Source organism: Barbus barbus (assembly GCF_936440315.1).
Source record: "Barbus barbus genome assembly, chromosome: 21".
Classification (NCBI taxonomy): Eukaryota; Metazoa; Chordata; class Actinopteri; order Cypriniformes; family Cyprinidae; genus Barbus; species Barbus barbus.
The window spans coordinates 14,571,493-14,593,871 of NC_136749.1; the positions used below are offsets into that span (position 1 = coordinate 14,571,493).

Genomic DNA, 22,379 nt, shown 5'->3' on the forward strand with positions numbered 1-22,379 from the left:
AATATTTTCCTCCCTCAGCTCAATTTTGACCAATATCAGATTTTTTTATCCATGCAGTAAATGTTTTAAAAGTAGCTTTGAAAAACAACAACACACACCGCGTTCAGATCATATTTAAATTTCAAGAACTTATTTCAAAATATTAGATTGAAAGTTCAGAAAAAGCCCACATACACTGGCCCATAGACCCTCCCCTCAAAAGAAATCATGGCAGAGGTGGACAGAATGGGAATTTGTCTCCCTCGTCTATTTGTGACCCGATTGACCAAAATGCATCCTTAATACCAGTGTAACGGTCCGGTGGTTGTAGGGAAAAGGCGCACGACGATAGAATAAACAAAAAGGAATCTTTAATCAAATAGCTTCAACACACTTACGACAATATGTTAACTTAAGATCAGACAAACACAAAGGCAGAACTGAGGACTTATAAAGGGGCTGGAACAAACGAGGAAACAAGGTAATTAATTAAACACAGGTGATGACGATCATTAATTAACAAAACTAGGACACAAACTAAAACAGGAGGAACCAAATAAGGACAAAAAGGAAACTAAACAAACAGTTCTGTTACAACCAGGTGTAAATACGGCATAGTATTTTTAATTGATTGATATTGAATATCATAGATTATGTAATGAAATTTGCAAACATAACTTAATTGTGAAGTTTTTCATGGGTTTACACTTTAACAAAAAGAAATGCAAAAAAATCAATATACACTTGCACTTTCCATTTTTCCCCCTTAATTTAGTTCATTTCAATATTCCATTAAAATGAGTATTCTATATAGCCATAGGCGGCCTTCATATGAAAGTTGTAAGATAATTCACAAAAAAAAAGAGAAAAAAAAGAGATCACAAACAGGGGTGAACACAATATTGCACATTCTGATAATTTGTCAATGATATGTTATAAATTGGTGTCAGATGGTTTAGACCCTTTTACCATTTCAAAGAGCACCATTACAATATACAGTGGAAGAAATGAAGAATATGATACATAAAACTTGTTTTGCATTCATCCACTTCGAAGAAAAGCAATGGATCACCTCCAGATAGCAGTTTCAACTGGATGCAGATGTTTCATTTTGTGACCATATATGGTTGAACCAAGATTTACAAGACCAGTTCAACCACTTCATCATATGATCACCGCCATCCTCCTGAAGCGACAGTAGAAGCTTTAAGTGTAAAACAACAACAACAACAAAAGCAACTGTATAAAAGATTTAAAAGACAAAACAATTCAGAGGTATATCCAGATAGAATATATCCAGACTGAAATAAATGTATAAGCTGGCATTTGACAGAAAGTAACTTGTATTAAATCATAGTAATAATGACTGATGGGTGTAATGGTCATTTGGTCCTCAAAATGTATGTTAAAGAAGTTCACATGTACATATACATGAAGTCTACATATTTCTTCAACTTTCAGTTGTTGTTTTTTTAAATAATTTTTATCTAATTTTCCTTAAATATTTTACCTTCTTAAAACGCAATAGTCAGATTTTGAGGAAGAGGTTAATGTTAGTTGTTGTAATAAGTATATCTGCATAAATGCATGTGCAAAAACTAAACTGATGTCCATGTATTCTGTAGTATTACCACTCACCCAGGTAATGGGGTATAGGTTGTAGCTAAAGCATTTTAGACTTGTTACATTTCAGAGGTAAAGTAACTCCCTGTCTCACCTGCGTAACAGTACTGTCAATTTGTTGGATAGGGGCTGGGTGTGACAGAGAGCGGGGTTGACAGTAAAGCAAACAATCACACATATCATCACATATCAGAAGACTCCTCCTGCTTGACTGGATTCATTCTTCCTTTTTTGGTGAGAGTACATTTGTTGTGGAAAATGGCCTGCCTGTTCTGATAAATATGAAAACACAGCAGCTTTCATTTAAGTAATGTCTCACAAAATATTATATTATGATTCTTCATTTCTAACCTTATTGTAATCCTTAACCTCTTAGCCTTGAACCTTATGTGCCTGAATACTGAAATAATATGGCATTCCTAAACTGACAGAGATTCTGATGAGTATAATTAAGGACATTACTCACCCTAACCACAGTTTGTTCCAGCTTCTCCCATCTGGAAGGCGATTCCAATCTATCTGGGTACACACAAATAGAACTCAAAAACAGTTTTTTTCCAACAGCAATCATTTTGATGAACTCTGGTATCTCTCTGCCTGATTGTGTAAAATAATCTATGATGGCAATGTGTGACTTACTGTTCAATAAGAAGTTCAATAATGTTGCTATTATAACAGTGTTGGCTATTTGGTCACTTTTGTATAAACACTGTATCTGGCATCTTGCCATACTCCATGTGATTTTAAATGTTTTAAGATAATTTCATCCTTTTCTATATTTGAATAATTATTGGGTAACACTTTACTTTAAGGGGTGTGCATAAGACTGACATGACACCTTCATAATCAAGATATGGCACATGTCATGAATATGAAGGAGGTTTTATGCATGTTTATGACAACTGTCATTAACTGTCATTCGCTCAGTTATGTTATTTTTAATGCAAAGATGACATTATTTGACCTAACCCTAACCTACCCCTACTCCTACCCGTACCCCTAACCCTAGCCCATAACAAAGACATCTCAAACAATATCATCTTTGCATTAAAAATGACATAACTGAGCGAATGACACTTAATGACAGTTGTCATAAACATGCATAAAAAACCTTCAAATTGACAGGTGTCATGTCATGATTATGAAGGTGTCATGTCATGATTATGAAGGTGTCATGTCAGTCTTATGCACACCCCTTCAAGTAAAGTGTAACCCATTATTGTATCGCTATGATAACTATCTAGTTATTTATTATTAATTTTTAAAAAATCTTAATAACTGTTTTTTTGTATATGTATTGTTAACTATTTGTACTGTTTTATTTTATTTTTAATGCACCTCGAGGTTGTCACAAGAGAAAGTACTTTACTTGACTTGACTATAACCCCAGCCTGGCATCAAAAATGCATGAATGAATTGTTTGATTGCTGATTAAATCGCATTACCTTAAAGGAAAGGTTCACTCAAAAATGAATTATCCCATAATTTACTCACCCTCGAACCATCCTAGGTGTATATGCCTTTCTTATTTCAGATGAACACAATCAGAGTTATGTTTAAAATACCGGTTCTTCCCAGCTTTGTAATGGCAGGAAAAGATTTTGAAACTCCAAAATGGACATCCATCCATCATAAAAGTAATCCATAAAACTCCAGTGGGTTAACAAAAGCCGGAAAAAAAAAAAACCCTGGAAAAAAAACGTTTACATATTTAAACCTTTATAACAGGGGTCTCCAAACTCGTTCCTGGAGGGCCGGTGTCCTGCAGAATTTGGCTCCAATTTGCCTTAACACACCTGTATGGAGGTTTCTAGCATGCCTAGTAAGACCTTGATTAGCTGGTTCGAGTGTTTTAAGTTAGGGTTACAGCTAAACTCACAAAAGGATTCACTGGCTTCCTGCAATTGCTGTGCACACATTCTTGAGAGAGTCGAGTCATGAACAATGAAAAGATCTAACTTATATACTTTCATAAAAGTGTTTTTTGGTCATGTGTGTGTTTAAAAGCAAGTTGGAAAGTACCTTGCACTGGCTGGGAGAAGGTAACAAAACAAGACAAGGATAAAGCCCTTTTATGGACATATTTGTATCCTGCTATACCTCGACAACAGCAGACACACAACATTCATAATTGTTTTGTTGTACTCTGTAACGCTGCAGAAAGATTACATGGATTAGACCTCTTGAAGGCAGGGCAGGGACATTTAGGGAATTTTTTTTATTTGCTATGGAAGGCATTAAACGAAGGGTGTCCCATCCTGTTTCTGGAGGCCAAGTGTACCAAGGAGTTCAGCTTCAGTCTGACGAAATATATTTGCCTGAAAGTTTCCGGTAATCCCAAATACTTTGCATAGTTGGTTCAGGTTTGTTTAATTAGAGTTGGCGCTAAACAGAGTTGGACTGTGCCGTTAAAACCGCTCTGTCATGATCGGCTGAAGGGAAGAGGAAACAAGATGCAAGTGAAATGACAGGGTTTATTGATGAAATGAAGTGAGACACCGACAGGACTGTGGTACTGGAGTGACACAGGAACTGGATGGGCTACACGGTGGAGTGGAGGTGAAGACAGACCCAACGACGACAGGGGAACTCCAGACACGAGACGAGGACACGACGACACCAACACGAACTCCGATCCACGAACACCAGACGGGACACCAGATGACGAGATGACGACGAGAAGACTGGAACACTGTACGTGGGTAGACATCAAGAACAATCTGGCAGAGGAGAGGAATGAGAGAGAGGTATTTATGGTAGAGGAAATGGGCTACAGCTGGCTCAGTGATGAGACACAGCTGAAGGGAGTGAGTGGATGACGGCTCGGCCACGCCCCTGCACGTACAACACGCACGCACATGACAAACCACGGGACGAGGTGAGACCGTGGGTAAGTGAACCGTGACAGTACCCCTCCCCTAAGAACGCCTCCTGGCGTTCCCAGGTGCTCCTACCTGTCGATTATAGTCATCGATCAGAGAGTGATCCAGTATGTCTCTCGCAGGTACCCAACTTCTCTCCTCCGGACCGTAACCCTCCCAGTCCACCAAGTACTGGAATCCGCGTCCCCTCCGCCTAGAGTCCAGTATGCGGTTTACCGAATATGTGGGTTCCCCGTCTACGAGTCGCGGCGGGGGGGGAACCGGAGCAGGCGGGTTAATAGGGGAATGAAAAACGGGTTTAACTTTGGACACATGAAAGACGGGATGAATCCTCCTGTACACTGGAGGAAGGTTGAGGCGGACTGCCACCGGACTAATGATCTTGGTGACAGTGAACGGGCCAATGAATTTGGGCGCGAGCTTATTAGAGACGGAGCGGAGAGGAATGTTCTTAGTAGAAAGCCACACTTTTTGACCAACGACGTAAACGGGAGGCTTCGACCGGTGGCGATCGGCCTTGGCCTTGGTGCGCGCCCCCACTTGGAGTAGAGTCTCACGGGCTCTGGTCCAAGTGCGGTGACACCTCTGGACAAAGGCGTGAGCAGAGGGGACCGCGACTACGGATTCCAGACTAGGAAAAATAGGTGGCTGGTACCCTAAACTACATTCAAACGGAGACAGGCCCGTGGATGACACTGGTAATGCATTGTGGGCGTACTCCACCATAGAAAGCTGCTGGCTCCAAGAGGAAGGATTCTTGGAGACCAGACATCGCAACACTCTCTCCAAATCTTGGTTGGCTCTCTCGGTCTGGCCATTGCTCTGGGGATGAAACCCAGAGGACAGACTGACAGTCGCTCCCAGTAATCTACAGAACTCTTGCCAAAACTTAGACACAAACTGGGGACCCCTGTCGGAGACCACGTCTACCGGGAGGCCATGTAAGCGAAAGACGTGGTCTACGACAGTTACCGCTGTCTCCTTGGCTGAAGGTAATTTGGGCAAGGGAATGAAATGTGCTGCCTTCGAGAATCGGTCCACCACGGTCAAAACAACCGTGTTGCCCTGAGAGGGCGGGAGGGCGGTGACAAAATCTAGCGCGATGTGGGACCAGGGTCTCGAAGGCACAGGCAGCGGTTGGAGTAACCCATCTGGGGGCCGATTGGAAGTCTTACCAGTGGCACAAACCGAGCAAGCCAAAACAAAACTGTGAATGTCGCGAGCCATGCGCGGCCACCAGAATCGTTGCTTGACCAAAAACCCGGTGCGATTGACTCCTGGATGGCAAGCCACGTTGGAACAATGGCCCCACTGGATAACGTCAGACCTTAATTCCTCCGGCACAAATAATCGATTCGGTGGGCAACCGGGCGGAGGCATTACCCCTTCTAGAGCCGTCTTGACCCTCGATTCGACCTCCCATGTCAGAGCGGAGACGAAAAGCGTCTCGGGTAAAATGCACTCGGGAGTTGACGGGCGTTCGGAATTGTCAAAAATACGAGATAAAGAATCGGGTTTGATGTTCTTGGAACCCGGGCGGTACGATAGAGAAAAATCAAAACGACCGAAAAAAAGTGCCCACCGCGCCTGCCTGGAATTCAATCTTTTAGCAGTTCTGATATATTCTAGGTTCTTATGATCGGTCCAGACGATGAAAGGTACCCCTGACCCTTCCAACCAGTGACGCCATTCCTCCAGCGCTAGCTTGACGGCCAACAACTCTCTGTTACCAATGTCATAATTGCGTTCGGCTGGCGATAAACGATGGGATAAAAACGCGCAGGGATGCATCCTGCCGTCCGTGGAAGAGCGCTGGGAAAGAACTGCACCTACCCCCACCTCTGACGCATCGACCTCCACCACAAACTGACGTGAGGAATCAGGGGCTATGAGGATGGGAGCCGAAACAAAGCGGCTCTTGAGTTTAGTAAACGCAAGCTCGGCTGCGTTAGACCACCTGAACGTGGTTCTGGGGGAGGTCAAGGCAGTCAGAGGCGCGGCTAGTTGGCTGAAATTGCGAATAAAGCGCCGGTAGAAGTTGGCGAAACCCAGAAACCTCTGTAGGGCCTTACGGGAATCTGGGCTTGGCCAATCCACCACAGCCTTGACTTTGTCAGGATCCATGCGCACCGCCCCGGACGACACGATATATCCCAAAAATGGAACAGACTGTGCATGAAACGCGCATTTCTCCGCCTTGACAAAAAGCCCATTCTCTAGCAACCTCTGAAGCACTCGTCGGACGTGCTGCACATGCTCCTGGAGAGATGAAGAAAAAATCAATATGTCATCCAGGTAAACATATATGAATTGATCGACCATATCTCGCAGCACATCATTGACGAGTGCCTGGAAGACCGCTGGGGAGTTGGACAGCCCGAAGGGCATGACCAAATATTCAAAGTGCCCCCTAGGGGTGTTAAAAGCAGTCTTCCATTCATCCCCCTCCCTGATGCGGACCAAATGATAAGCGTTACGTAAATCCAATTTCGTGAAGATAGCCGCTCCCTGCAACCTCTCGAAGGCTGAAGACATCAACGGCAAAGGATAAGTATTCTTTACCGTGATGTTGTTCAACCCTCGGTAGTCGATGCAAGGACGCAGGGATCCGTCCTTCTTCCCCACAAAAAAGAACCCCGCCCCCGCTGGAGAAGAGGAAGGGCGGATGAACCCAGAAGCTAGAGAATCAGAAATATATTTCTCCATAGCCTCCCTTTCTGGAACAGAAAGCGAATATAATTTGCCCTTAGGCGGAGACGTACCTGGCAGTAAATCTATAGCACAGTCGTAGGGACGATGCGGAGGAAGAGAAGCTGCTCGAGACTTACTGAATACCTCCCTCAGGTCCTGGTACTCCGCGGGCACGTTTGACAGATCCACTGCCTCCTCCTGAAACATAGAAACAGAGACAGACGGACAAGCAGACACAAGACAGGACTTATGACACTGATTGCTCCAAGCGGTGATAGTTCTGTGATGCCAGTCAATTTTAGGGTTATGGGAAATGAGCCAGGGGTGGCCGAGCACGACGGGTGCTAGGGGTGAGTCCATGATAAGGAAGGGGATGGTTTCAGAATGATTGCCTGACGTGATGAGTGTGATGGGTTCAGTGATAAGGCCAATGGTGGGAAGCTCTTGGCCGTTGAGGGCGTAAACAGAAATCTTGTGAGTGAGGGGTTTGGTGGGAATGTTGAGTCTCTTGGCTAATGATGAGTCCAAAAAATTACCCTCGGCTCCCGAGTCCAGCAGGGCTTGACTGTAGTGAGAGTTAGTAGCCCATCTCAGTCTCACCGGAAGGAGGGTAGAAGATGTTGATGAGGTCTTTTTGGCGGAGATCCCGCCCGACAGTAGCCTCATGCTTACCGTCGGGCTTGGTCTTTTACCGGACATCTATCTCGAAGATGTCCCGCCCCTCCGCAGTATAGGCAAAGACCAAGGGATCTCCGTCTGTCCTTCTCCTCCCGGGAGAGCCGAGCCCGCCCCACCTGCATGGGTTCGAGATCGTAGTCGGGACTGGCCGCGTCCCCGTCGTTGGTGCGGCGACTCTCAAACCCACCAGGGACTCGACTGGCCAGGATGCGAGCCTCCGCTCTAGAGAGCCGTGCGTCCACCCGGATGGCTAGTTCGATGAGTTTGTCGAGTGTGGTGGGGAGGTCCAGGACGTAGATCTCCCTGTGGACGCGGTCAGCCAACCCATGCAGGAACATGTCCCACTGCGCCTCCTCGTTCCAGCGACACTCCGCCGCCAGGGTGCGGAACTCGATAGAATAGTCAGCGACTGACCTCGCACCCTGACGGAGATCAGCGAGCATTCTGGCCGCCTCCCTTCCGGCGGCGGCGCGGTCGAATACCCGCCTCATTTCCTCTGAAAGCGCTTGGAACGAGGTACAGCATGGGTCTTGATTTTCCCACACCGCCGTTCCCCAAAGTGCCGCTCTCCCAGTGAGCAGGGTGAGAGCAAACGCCACCTTACTTTGCTCCCCGCTGAAGGTCCGGGGCTGGAGGGCGAAGTGCATCGAACACCTTGTTAGGAACGCCCTGCAGTAGTTGGGTTCCCCGCCGTACGCTTCCGGGATAGGTAGGCGTGGCTCCAACTGGGAGAGGGGTTCCGATGGCGTGGGAGGAGTAGGCGGCGTGGGTGGCGCAGTGGTAGCTCGTAACTGTTGAAACTGTTGGGTGAGCTCGGATACCTGTGTCACAAGAGCCTGAATAGCACGACCCGTGTTACTCAGGCTCGCTTCCTGATTGTTCATCCTGTCGATGCTCTGGGCGATGAAGTCTTCCAGGGCTGAGGATGAACCACTCGCTGCTTCCATAGCATGGCCAGATTGTTCTGTCATGATCGGCTGAAGGGAAGAGGAAACAAGATGCAAGTGAAATGACAGGGTTTATTGATGAAATGAAGTGAGACACCGACAGGACTGTGGTACTGGAGTGACACAGGAACTGGATGGGCTACACGGTGGAGTGGAGGTGAAGACAGACCCAACGACGACAGGGGAACTCCAGACACGAGACGAGGACACGACGACACCAACACGAACTCCGATCCACGAACACCAGACGGGACACCAGATGACGAGATGACGACGAGAAGACTGGAACACTGTACGTGGGTAGACATCAAGAACAATCTGGCAGAGGAGAGGAATGAGAGAGAGGTATTTATGGTAGAGGAAATGGGCTACAGCTGGCTCAGTGATGAGACACAGCTGAAGGGAGTGAGTGGATGACGGCTCGGCCACGCCCCTGCACGTACAACACGCACGCACATGACAAACCACGGGACGAGGTGAGACCGTGGGTAAGTGAACCGTGACACGCTCTCTTTAGTGTTGCAATAATGGGTTAGATGTAGGACTGCCAGTTTGACTACTGTGTTGATGTCATTAGGTTCATACAATTCAATTCTCTTTTTGTGCTCACAGGAGAATTGGCATGTGATTTTTTTTTTTTTTTGCCTTGCATGTTTTGTAGATGGCACTATTAGACTAGCCTACATAACCTAAAGTAGCTGTACATTTGATGTGTTGTATTCATGCTAACTTCAAAACCACATGCTATGTTATGGCTGCTTGGGTGGGAATAGTTGTAACAGTTCATTAAAAATGTTACAGTATAATGATTCCAATGAGTCCAGTTATCCAATCACACGATCTGTTGAGGGAAAGTCACATTAGGTTTTTGTTCCACATCGAGGGTTTATGCAAATGTATTCATCATTGTATTTGAAAATATATCCATCTCAATTGATCAAATATGATTTTTGTGCACGTTATTTTAAATGCATCCATTCAGCGCCTTTTATGTGATATCTCAAAATATCCTTTATTTATAACAGTGAAGGCCATTCAGGTGATAATTAGGCTACTTATGTTGTTAAAAAGTAAACTATTATTAGAAAACATGGTGCTATAGTTATTCCCTATTCCCTTTTACAAGTCTCTGAATTAACCATAAAATATATGTGTGAATGAACGATTGCTACAGCTCTGCATCAACCTGTGCAATGTCTTAAAAACTAGCTTGCTGCTGGAAAGAGTTTTAGTCTGGCAGAGGGTGCTCATTCCCTGACTTGTATGGGTCCAAAAGTCCTAGTATGAGGAAGCAGTGACCTTTTGATGAAGCCTTAATCCGACCCCATAAAAAGGAGTATCCTTCAGATGAGGCACAACAACCATCGCAGTTACGGTGGAAACAGGATAGCGGAGACTAGTCGCTTGCATGTGAATTACTTCTAAAGAAACTGTATGTCTCGAGATTTACGAGCTATGTGGGAATTAGCCAACACTTCTCTGGAGCCATTAAATTACCCATAAGTAGGGCCTTTGTGAAGAGGGAGGCAGGGTGTATGAAAATGACGGATGACTCCGCAAAATGGTGAAGGTGACCCTGTCACTTGCATCAAACAGGGGAAAGAACGGGCATGCGGTGGCAAGGCAGCAGAGCTAATAACACTGACAACACCCACCATTTCCTGTTGAAAAATGTAAAAAGTGGTGTGATCGTTGTTCTGGCATATGATTGGCTCAAGTACTGTCAGATGAACAGACCACGGGGGTTATTGCAGGTCACACTTTCTTGTCCTTTTCTGAGGTGAAAAGCTGAGGTAATTTCACTGGCACATGACTGGCTGCATAGTTGGAGAGTTTTTAATCATAATGTTAATTTGGTAAACTGCAGCTTCTGAGATGAGCTGAAATCGCATAGCTGAAATTCCCAGCATTCTTCTGTAGCGCAGTAACATTTATCTGTATTACTGTTGTGACAAATTTTAGGTGTTTGAAGATTTGTATCAGTACTAGTCTGCTATATTTCAGGAAAAAAAACATTGATATTATGCATTTAACCATCCTCATGTTGTTCCAGTCCTGTATGACTCTCTTACCTATTCGTTTTCAATATAGAGAAATGCATTTCTTAAAAATGAGATTAAGTAATGTATGCTTCTGTATCTACAAGCGAGTTGCAAGTAATTTTAGGATGTTTTTACAGAAAGTGCCAAAAGCGCTAACCTTTCTTTTTCTTCCATTTTTTTAAATGTACCATTTTTGGACTTAAAATGTTGCACCTGACAGGGACATATAGTTTATTGCTAAATATATACCTAGTCAGATTTTGTATATTGTACCAGCATTTTCGGTTCAATTGTGTCATTTGCAATGCCACACAGAATGTGTGGCACATTGCTTCGAAAGTCAAACACCGAACGATAACGATTGCCTTGTATCACGTTCTAATTATTTCACATTTGCTAGGCTAAAATAACTGCAACACATTTTGGCCATGAACATTTTAAAATAAAAATGCCTGTGCTTTCCATTCTGTTTTCAGAATCAAAATATAGGCTACTAGTTTGGTGGCCTAAAATTCCCATTTTAGCTAAAGAAAATGTGAAAATAATACTTAATTTGCACACTCTCACCATTTTACCAGCTTGATACAAATTAGCACTATAGCATAAGCAGTTGAATCTTTTCTTAAGAAAGTGAAGTTGTAGCACAGATATCACCTGCAATATGCTATTGTAATCAGTGCAGGCATGAGGGCAATAAAACATCAAATCCTTTGTTTTGAGTACTTGTTATTGGGTGGACAGAATATTAAAGACTACTATTCAAGTTAATTTATGTCAATTAGTCTACCTCATCTGTCATCTCTTTTACATATTAGATAACTTAATGGCTGTGTAACGTAACGTCTCTTCAGAGGATGACAGAGGCAGAATTTCAAGTAAAGAGATTTAATTTTAAGGAGTCATGCGCAAACAGGGATTCAAACAAAAATACATTACAATATTTTACATTACATTAAGACTGGACAAAGACTACAACGAAACTGAATGCTTATAAAGAAACGGAAACAAAGGAGTAAACAAGATGATTAATAAACACAGGTGAACTAAATGATGATTAGACAAATAAACTAACGAGAAGAACCGGAAAAAAACAAATAAGGGCAAACAGGAAACTGAGAAGACACATACACGTAACAGGCTGGAGGTAGACAATCTTATCTTCGAAAAGTTTGCATAAGACAGCACTACCAAGACTTCAACCTCCAACACTGGCTTGACCAACTTTGTTTAGTTGGCCATCATGATTGTGATGCCAAGCAAAGATCACACAACACACAAACCATGTAGTTTTCAAATAAGCCTGAAGGACTTGAGTAGCAGGATCAGGTGTGTTTACAGTTTTCAACACACAAAACCTTTTTACACACAAAATCTTTACTTGTCACATAATTTCTGAAACCTGACAAACACCAGAACCACCCACCAAATCTGCAAAACCATACACTAATTCTTGGCTTTTGAACAGGAATTATCTTGATTTTTCAAATACAACCAATCAAAATGCTACACTAATCCATCAGTGTCTCACACTAACTCCTCACATGTGAAAACACTCATTGCTTTAAGCCCAAGACACACTGCACGATTTTCGGCTGTCCCAGATGAAAGACTGGCATCGTGAAACAACCGTGGTAATTTCTGATTCGTGCAGTGTGTCTCGGGCTTTACTTAACACCAACCACTCAAGGCTTTAGAATATGCCTATGAATACACATCTACACAACTACACATGGTTTATTTATTTCTTTTCATTCATATTTTATTCACAAACACAAATGCTTTCATGAAAAAAGTTCAATCTGGTTTCGATCTTGCTTTCGTGTTTACTGTGAATTTTCCAACATCTCTCTGCCAATTACTTTCAATCTAGTACAGAAATGTACATAGAGGTTATGAAAGAAGAGATTTAGGTTTTGAAATACAGTGTGTATATGATATATCCAAAAATATTATGGCAAAGGTGTTTGCAACGTAATATGAATGTTTGCTTTTGAGATGTGTTTGTGATATTTTGAATGCAGTGCTTTATTTTGCAAGTGATGTGAGGTATTTTTTGTGTGCAGTTCTTGGATTTGTGTGTAAAGTTTTGAAAAAAAAGAGGCAAAGTTTTGAAAATGTGTGTAAGCAGTTGAAAAAAAAGAAAAAAAAAAAGAATTAGGGTTGAAGCCAAAGTCTGCAGGGCTGTGGCCCTCCAGGACCTGAGTTTACCATCCCTGCCCTAAATGATGAGATGATAAAGTAATTACATTATTTACCCCATTTAGTGTCTTGCTGTTGTCTTGTAGTGGTGACTTTGGTGACTTGTTACAAAGTAGTCATCATTCAATCTATCAGTTAACAAACCGAAAAAGATGGCATGTTGCCCACCAGTAAGTGATCATTTATTAGCGCTATATTTCTTTGCTAGTTTCTAGTAACCATTCTAAAACTTTCTCTTCAAACATGCAACAAGCATGGATGCCGGTCCAGCATCCAAGCTTCAAAACCTACCTAACCAGCATAAGCTGTTTTTTTCAGCAGGGAACCCAACAGCGGATTTGTCAGCTTTTTTGCACATACAGTCGCGTTATCATGTTATCGTCAATTCAAAGAAATGTTCTTGAATCTTGAAAAAACTTGTACACACACACACACACATGTTGGTTTTTGTGGTTTATGGAGACTCTCCATAGGCGTAATGGTTTTTATACTGAACAAACTGTGTGTGCTATTGCCCTACACCAACCCTACACCTAAACTTAGCCCTCACAGGAGACTTTCTGCATTTTTAGATTTTCAAAAAAACAGCATTTAGTATGCTTTTAAGCCTTTTGAATTACAGGGACATATAGGCAGTGTCCTCATAAACCATCTTCATATTGTAATACCTCTGTCATACCCATGTCATTATACAAATTTGTGTCCTCATAAACCACATAAACATGCACACACACACACAAACACACACACCTTCACAAATCCAAGTGTTGGCATTACAGTTTTCACTTGCTTGTGACTCGACAGATTTAGAGACTTGAGTAATAGCCATTCGCAAAGTTTAATTGCAGTTTCAGAATAATCCAAAACACACACACACCACAGGAAATGACTTGCTCCTCATCCAAAAATAACAGCATAGAACAACAACACTCAAGTAAACCAACTAGTTAGTTGTGACTGTCTCAGTGTGACTAAAATGTTAATTATCTAGCATATTAACACACACACAGACACACACACACACATAAATAAGACTACAAGGGAAAAAATAACAGATGAACACAAGCACCATATGAAATGATTAAAAATGTTGTAGACCGTGACCTCTAGTAGTAATACTCCACTCTGTGTAAAACACAAAATGTAACAAACGGAAGACAGTGAAGTACTGTAAATTATGCGCCATCTGCCATTCTGGGGAGAAATAAAAAAGGTAAAACATGTATTTTAGCCTTCAAAATATAATATAATACAATATACATCATACTATAATGTGTTGTTGTGACTCCACGTCAAGTAGGCTACTGCTGGTTTTTGGGCAAGAAGAAGCTAGATTACTTTTACTGAACAAGTCAGATTTTCTCTGATAAGAGCACATTTTGCAGTGCTAGAAAATAAGGGTTTAATGTGTTAAATGGCTAATAAACATCTTGTAGCTGTAAATAGTTTTTTAGTGATTATGCATATGGCATTATTGCAAAATGCATGTTAAATACCTGTTTGTCCTGCAGATAAAGTATGCCAAAATGACAAGTACAGGGATAAAAGTGGTAGCAACAGCAATGGTGCAGTCTGCAGAGAAGAACATTTCACCAAAATATCAATTTATACAACAAACAACACACAGGTGTTACTTGCTTTAATATAAAGACTTCATGAAAAGGCTGTTTTCAGAACAAAATGCATACATTGTTGATAATGACAAGATTCTAATGGTCACATGACAAAACAATAATAATAATAATAATAATAAATTATAATAATTAATTGATTATAGAGATGATAGTAAAGAACTAATAATGATTCATGATTTGCCTGTCCATCAAGTCATGTTTTACACATTTTATTATAGTGTTCTCTCTTTAAATGCACTTTCTTTTCTTTCAGTAAACTCCATTACAACATCACTTGCAGTACTTTTTTCCCTCCCCCATCTTCAGAACTCTAGTCTAGCTTCCTCAACCACTGAAGTGTGTGTGTGTGAGTTATTCAATGTGATTATTGGATTTGGGAATGGCTGTTTATAAATTTGCAAAACAGGAACATGGAGTAATGACACCCAAGCTGCAGCAACTTGAGAGATCTTGCATTATTTTTTGTTTTGTGGCTTCATAACTTCAACAAGATATGAATATTTACTGCTGAAATTCTTTGTATTTTTTATAGAGTTTCTGAACTGCAACCATATTAAAACAGTGAAGTCTGCTAAGAAATGTGCATGCAATTTGCATTAAACTTGTCATGAAGGCATACTTTGATGCTAAAATGATAATCATCCTAACTTTTCCCTAAGTTGGTAATGCTTAGTTAAGTTTCTAAAGAGACAGTAAACTAGTGAAAATTCATTGCTTGCATCGCTGCAAATTTGGTGATTTATTAAGATTTTACTTACAGTGTTGTCTCTTTAATAAACCAGTTTTCATGGTGGAGGAGGTTTCTGTAAATGGAATTATATTACAAAAAGTGAGTACATGGATTTAAGGAGGCTCCCTGTTCTGTCACCATAGATGCAGTACTATATCCCTGCCACCATTTCCTGAAATTTCTTACCAAAATAAAGTTACATTTCTAAAAAAAAACCTAGGTTACGTGTGCTGTGTATGCTGGACTGAATTTGATCAACGTTTTTATTTTTTATCCAAGTAATTTTTAAAGTGTTGCGAAAGCAAAAGGATTTATTAACATGATTCAAATATAAATGTTAAATAAATAATAGGCTAAATGTTTACCTCTAGATGGCAGAATTGTACTAATAATGGAAATGCTGTCTGTGGCATTGGTACCTGAAGTAAGAGATACAACATTGTTGTTTTATTTTAATATTGTTGTATAGTTTCTCTTAATGTGGAGAACAATTAGCAAAGAGATGCAAAGTGAAAACAGAGAAAAAAACTCACAAGAACAATTGAGCTTCTTTGTGTATTTCTACAAGAGAACCAAAAAAATTACATTTTTTTTTTTAAATAAATACAATCTTTAAAATAAAAAGCAGTAAATCTATTTTGAGCAGATGAATAATTGTTTCTGAACTTACGGGGCAAGAGACATGGAATCTGACTGAAGCTGGACAGTAAGATGCACTGATTCCATAAGGAGTTAATTTCTTGAAGGGATGAGAAAAGTATGTTGAATATCCATCCAGGATTGCGGTGTAGATTTGCTAGAGGAGAATTGCAAACATGCTTTCAAACATTGAACACCTGCTCCTATTTTGCTTCCTTTGACTGTCTCTGGTGCAACAAGGCAAAACAATTGGTCACAATCAGTTACAAATAGTATCAGACATAGAATCAGAAAAACGCAGAAAATTTAAATTTAAATTAAATTTTAAATGAAATTTAAAGTGAGTTTTGAGTAAAAGTGTACTATTAATCTCATAAATTGTCTTATGTAGCATGATGCTAATGTTAGCGCTAATGCACCCAAGAGGTCCTTGCTGCAGCCTGTAGCACCATGACGTACTGGATCAGATCCAATACATAGTGTATGTGTTATGCGCATGAGCTGTATAGGTCTCGAATAAATTCATATTTTTATTTACATTTAATCCTTTTGCAGACGCTTTTATCCAAAGCGACTTAGTCTAAGTGAAGTCTTGTAGCAATTAAGGGTTTTTGATCTACATTACAATAGGCGATGACCTACATTAAGCTACATTATATGTTAAAACTTTAATGTCTAAATTCATCCACAATGCTTTTGTCTTTACTGGCGACTTCAAAGTTTTTTTGTTTTTCCATTTCATAGCCTATATGTTATCGCCAGGATGCCCACATCAGTGCTGTAACATGATATGAAGAGTTTATTTGCAGATACCTCCGTTTTTTAAAATGTCAAAAATCATGTTTTTTATTATGTTATGTTTTTATTGTGTTTTGTTGTTAATTATGTAGTCAACCTAGTCAAAATAACCCAACTGCAGTTTGATTGAGATTAATTGGAATACACAATGAAGAAACATGATTTCTGAGAATTATTATTAATTATTAAAAATATACAGTACTTAGCCTATCTGTTTTTGCAAATAAACTGTTCACATGCAGATGTTGCATTGTAAATAGCTAATTATAAAGATCACTCTGACAGAGTTAGCTAAATATCTTTTTGATGGTATCCGTCATGTTTATTTAAATTTCATAGGGGATATTCAATTTTTTATTTATTATTTTTTCTCTTCTGTGTGTTTTATTATGTGATATGTGAATGTATAGTATTATGATGCATTTGGCAGGTCAAAGATGAATTTCTGTTCAGGAAATCTGTACAGACAATAAAGTTAAACAAACAAACAAATTAATGCCGATCCATTTGGTTTATAGAGCTATTACAAACATGTTCAATAGGCTAATAATAATTTTTTAAAAAACATTAAATTTATATTAAGACTTTACCTCGCTAATAACGCCTCAGTCAGGTAAAATAAATGTTTTATTAGTTGCTTTTCACACATCGTCTGATACAAAACACTCAAAAGAAAAAAAGAGAGAGAGAGAGAGAGAGAGAGCGGTCTTAACGGAATGATGTCTTTAGCCATTAGATCTATCTCCAGGGATTTAACTTGCATATGAATAACACACAAAAAATAGAAATAGTCATCTTTGTTACCTTGTCCCCGACCGCGTGTGTATTTATTTGTAGGACATAGACTGTAAAAACCCGGGATAACCGGTCTATTGGCTGACGGAACCCCGACTGAAAGGATTGTTTTTCTTCTTTTTATTTTTATACGATATAAAATAAGATGTACGCATATTTTAGTAGGCCTATAACTTTTATACTCTGTCACGTAAGCCTATACAGAGAGTGAGAACGAAAAATAATATTTGATTCATGAACGAATTATTGACAGAATAAGACTATTATGGAAAACAAACAAACAAACAAGACAACCCATTTTTTCATAAAGAACAAACACAATTGTAATTAGTAGATTTGTATTTCCAAAACGAAGCAAACTAATAAAAAATAAACTCGTTCATTCAAAACTACAAAAAGTTTCAATAGCCTGCACTATACTGATTTAAAATCATAGTATACTATTATTTGTGTAAGCCTGTGAAACACACCTATATATCTCGTAATTACAGTTTAATTTACATTTAATACTAGTTTTAATGACAGCCCCATCAAAACATATACCTTTTGTATCTGATCCAGTACGTCATCGTGCTACAGGCTGCAGCGAGGACAGACTCAATGCACCAGAACATGCAGGTCCAATTCTTCTTCATAATGCATTTAGTCATAATACTTCATGTATAAGGTCGCAAGCAAATGTTTTGTTGTATTTATTTAGAAATACTTTTGATAATAGTTGGGTAAATGTGTACTGGGATTCAAGCGATGTGGCTTGGTAAACGTTTTATTGCCAGTATAAAGGCCGATAATGGCTGAATCAAAACAAAAGAACACACACACCCACACACACACACACACACACACACAAGACAAACTAAAATATTTTGTCAATAAAATTGATTAGCTTATTCAAATAAAATAATGGCGTTTTTTTAAGAATTAAAGATTAGGCCTATCTAATTTTGGAGTTTGACAATGAACACATTGCGGCCCTGATCGCAAGACACAGCTAAACACATCTCATACAGCTCTCACAGAGCACGAGACACATAAACGAGACAAATGCTTTACATTTCTTGAAAAGGGCGAATTATTTCTAAACATTCAACATTGACTGTGGTTTCTCATTAAAATAAATTACATCGCTAATGTCATAGAATAGCATAATACTAACAGTAACATCTGCACAACTGGCATTTAAAACTGGTTAGTTTCTGCTAGTTAGCGAAGCATTAAAGAACTATCTAAATTGGTAAATAATAGATTTGAGATGAAAAAAAGCAGCAGTTTTGTCTCATTTTAAATGAACACTGAAACCGAGATGAAAAATTTACTCCAGCCAGAATTGTACTTCTGATATGGTATAATAAACATTCAACAATATCTTCAAAAGATTTTTGCATTTTGGCCACTTTTTTCTGTATATAGTCTTGACAGGCAACTAGTATGCTAAATACCGTACATTTGGTTAAGCTAGCAGCATGTGTGGAAATTACAACTAACCCCGCGCTATAGTTTGTGCATTTGATATATTACCTCCTATTGATGAGAATTTGTGAAAGTATTTAGCAATTAAGATTAGTTTAGCACTGTAGGTTTTTGTTGCTATATCATTTTGGCGAAAAATTTCATTAAAAAAGCAATAATTTGTACAATAAGTGGTCACCTAGCATTTCGTTTAGATTATTATTATTTATTAATTACATTTAAGATAAAAAATAACAGTAAAAAGTAAATTGCAGAATGGCCTGTCAGAGGAGGACAAGTTTTGATAGCCTACTTACATCAATGGTCCATTCTGCATCACACGCAGGGTTTTGTATGTTCACGGCCACAGCGTCAGGCAGGTCAAAGTCATAGGATGAATCTTGTCTCCGAATCCCAACACACGTTTCACCTGTGCAGCGACATTCCATACATTATTCAAATCTCTATTTCCAGCATTGCTACTGGTTTTGCTTAGGCTTGAATGAATCGACAGGTTCGGTCACAATAAAACCCCTGCTCAGATTAAGGTTTAGGCTATAGCCTATTTTTTTCTCTGAATGTAAGTAGGCCTATATTTTTAAATAAATACCTTTTAACACACGAAAAAGGTACGTCATGTGAGAAATTTTATAAATCCGGTCAAAAATTGCTCATCAAATAGGCCTATGCATGTTTTCCTTGTTTAGCGGCACTTATCAGTGCATATCATCATACTAGATATAATGCATTATCGTTGCCAGTGGAATTAAAATGCAAAGTTTTACCTTCAAGGGACTTTCCCTCATTAAAAGAAAGACACGGGAGCAAAACAGCAAACAACAGAGCGATCTGCATGATGAAACCGTTGTGCTTTTACTGGCAGGCAGAGGTTGAGTGAGCGGACTAAAGGAAAGCTCCTGTCTCCTGCTACAAAGTAACACCCACTCAGGCGGAGTCAGACATCGGATCGGCCACCCCGGGTACCACCCCAAAAATGAATATGCTACGATTTAATTTTCTTTGTTTAATCGTACTGAAATCAGCGTTTATTTTAGCCTCGAACTCAAGGATGTGACGCGTTTGGTGCATTGCGCTTCGTCTCGTCCATTTCCAGCCTCTCACGCACACGCTCTCGCGCCACAGTGAAAAACATCTCAGAGCAGAGAGTACATAGACAACGAGCTGATGGACAAGACAGAACAGGTCACTTATAATAACATGAAACAAAATCTCAGCATTCAAATTCTGTTAGTTTTATTAAGAATTTCAAACGATAAAAACAGTTTTGGGGCTGTTTATAGTGGCTGTCCTGACGGATGCTTCCGCTTTTAAATTCAGCGATGCTGGAGGGCATTCTTATTAGCATGAAGTAAACACTGAATGAACATTCGATCCATGTTGAACGATACACTACAACTTACTGAATGTATAGTTATGTAACTATATGTATAGTTATTTCAACCGCGGAAAGACAGCAGCTAGAAAACATTGTCACATAACAACAGAAAATCCACCCATGTCCATAAACTTGAGAAAAATAGAGAGAATTTTGCAAAAATTACATTTAAATATTTACTCATAATTGCTCTTAAAAAAAAAAAAAAAATTATATATATATATATATATATATATATATATATATAATTAATAAAAAATTAATAGATATAACGTCACTATCAAAATGGTCTAATATGAACTTGTATACAAACCAATTGTTACTTTAACCTTAACAATAGGGTTCCCTGTATAGTTTAGTTTAGAAAAAAAATGAGAAAAAATAAAGTGTACATTAGTCAAAGGTTTTTGAACAATAAGAGTTTTAATGTTTTTAAAGAATTATCTTCTGCTCACCAAGCCTACATCTATTTGATCCAAAATGCAGCAAAAGCAGTAATATTGTGAAATATGTTTACTATTTAAAATAACTGCTTTATTTTAACATATTTTAAAATGTAATTTATTCCTGTGATGCAAAGCTAAATTGTCAGCATCATTCCTCCAGTCTTCAGTGTCACATGATCCTTCAGAAATCATTCCAATATGCTGATTTGCTGCTCAAGAAACATTTTTTTTACATAAAAAATATATCATAAAAAAATATATCATTATTATTATAAATATTTAAAACAGTTGAGTATATTTTTACAGGATTCTTTTAATGAATACAAAGATCAAAAGATTAGCATTTATCTGAAATAAGTTTTTTTTAAAGCTTGGAGTCAGTATAATTATTTATTTGTTTTTTTTGGGAGGGGGGGTATTATAGAAATGAATACTTTTATTTAGCAAGGATGATTTAAATCAAAAGTAATTATAAAGACATTTATAATGTTACAAAAACATTTCTATTTCAAACTTTCTATTCCTTAAAGAAACCTGAAAAAATCTACTCGACTGTTTTCAACAACAACAACAACAATAATACAATTAATAATAATAAAATTAATAATAATAATACATTTTAAAATATATTAAAATAGAAAGCAGTTATTTTAAATAAGAATATTTCACAATATTATTGCTTTGCATATCATTTCCATGCATATTCCCATCCACGTGACACCATGTTTAACACCGTCAAAGGTCCAAGACATTAAGAAAATGAGACACGGACCATAAATGCCATGTGTGCCAAACATTATTATTATTATTATTATTTGATTTTTATTATTATTATTTTTTGCCAAAAGTCATCCACTATCCTTGTTATGTTTTAGATTAAATATATCAAAATATTCATTAAAAACAAAACTTTTTAAAATAGTTATCAAATAAATATTTTAGAATATTTTTTTTTAGTTATAAAGAATAAAGTTGATCTTATTCTTTTACACTAGCTATTTTAGTGGAAACAGATAGGCCTATATTTATTGCGGTGTAAATACAATTGTCTGACTCGGCGCGTCACTGACGAATTTTAAAAATGAAACGTGCAAATCTTACCGTTTACTTCCAGTTGTATCCTTCAAATACAGTGGCATTTTTCATAATGTTGTGGAGATGCCTTCACATGACATTAACACCTCCGCGCAGCTGCGGTTGTACAGTAAGTTATTATCATTGGACCTATTCAAACCGGACAATGGACCGTTCGACCATAAAGACCTCTGGAAAAAAAAAATAGGGTCATTTAGGAGATGTTTTGTTAGATGTTATTGGATGCAAAAAACTAATGTTGCCTAGCACAGAATCACTTGTCTATTTATATCTGCTAACAGCAACTGCTGTTCTTGTGACTCAAATCAAGCAAAATCCAGGCCTGTCCATTGTATGGTGTGGCTGATAATGTTCAC

The 22,379-nt window shown here is 39.0% G+C and overlaps 1 long non-coding RNA gene across 1 annotated transcript in view; it reads left to right on the forward strand.

Annotated features, from left to right (window-relative positions):
- Positions 1 to 22,379, forward strand: part of LOC306887521 — a 121,046-nt gene that overhangs the window by 22,311 nt on the left and 76,356 nt on the right. The gene's annotated exons all lie outside the window — the stretch shown is intronic.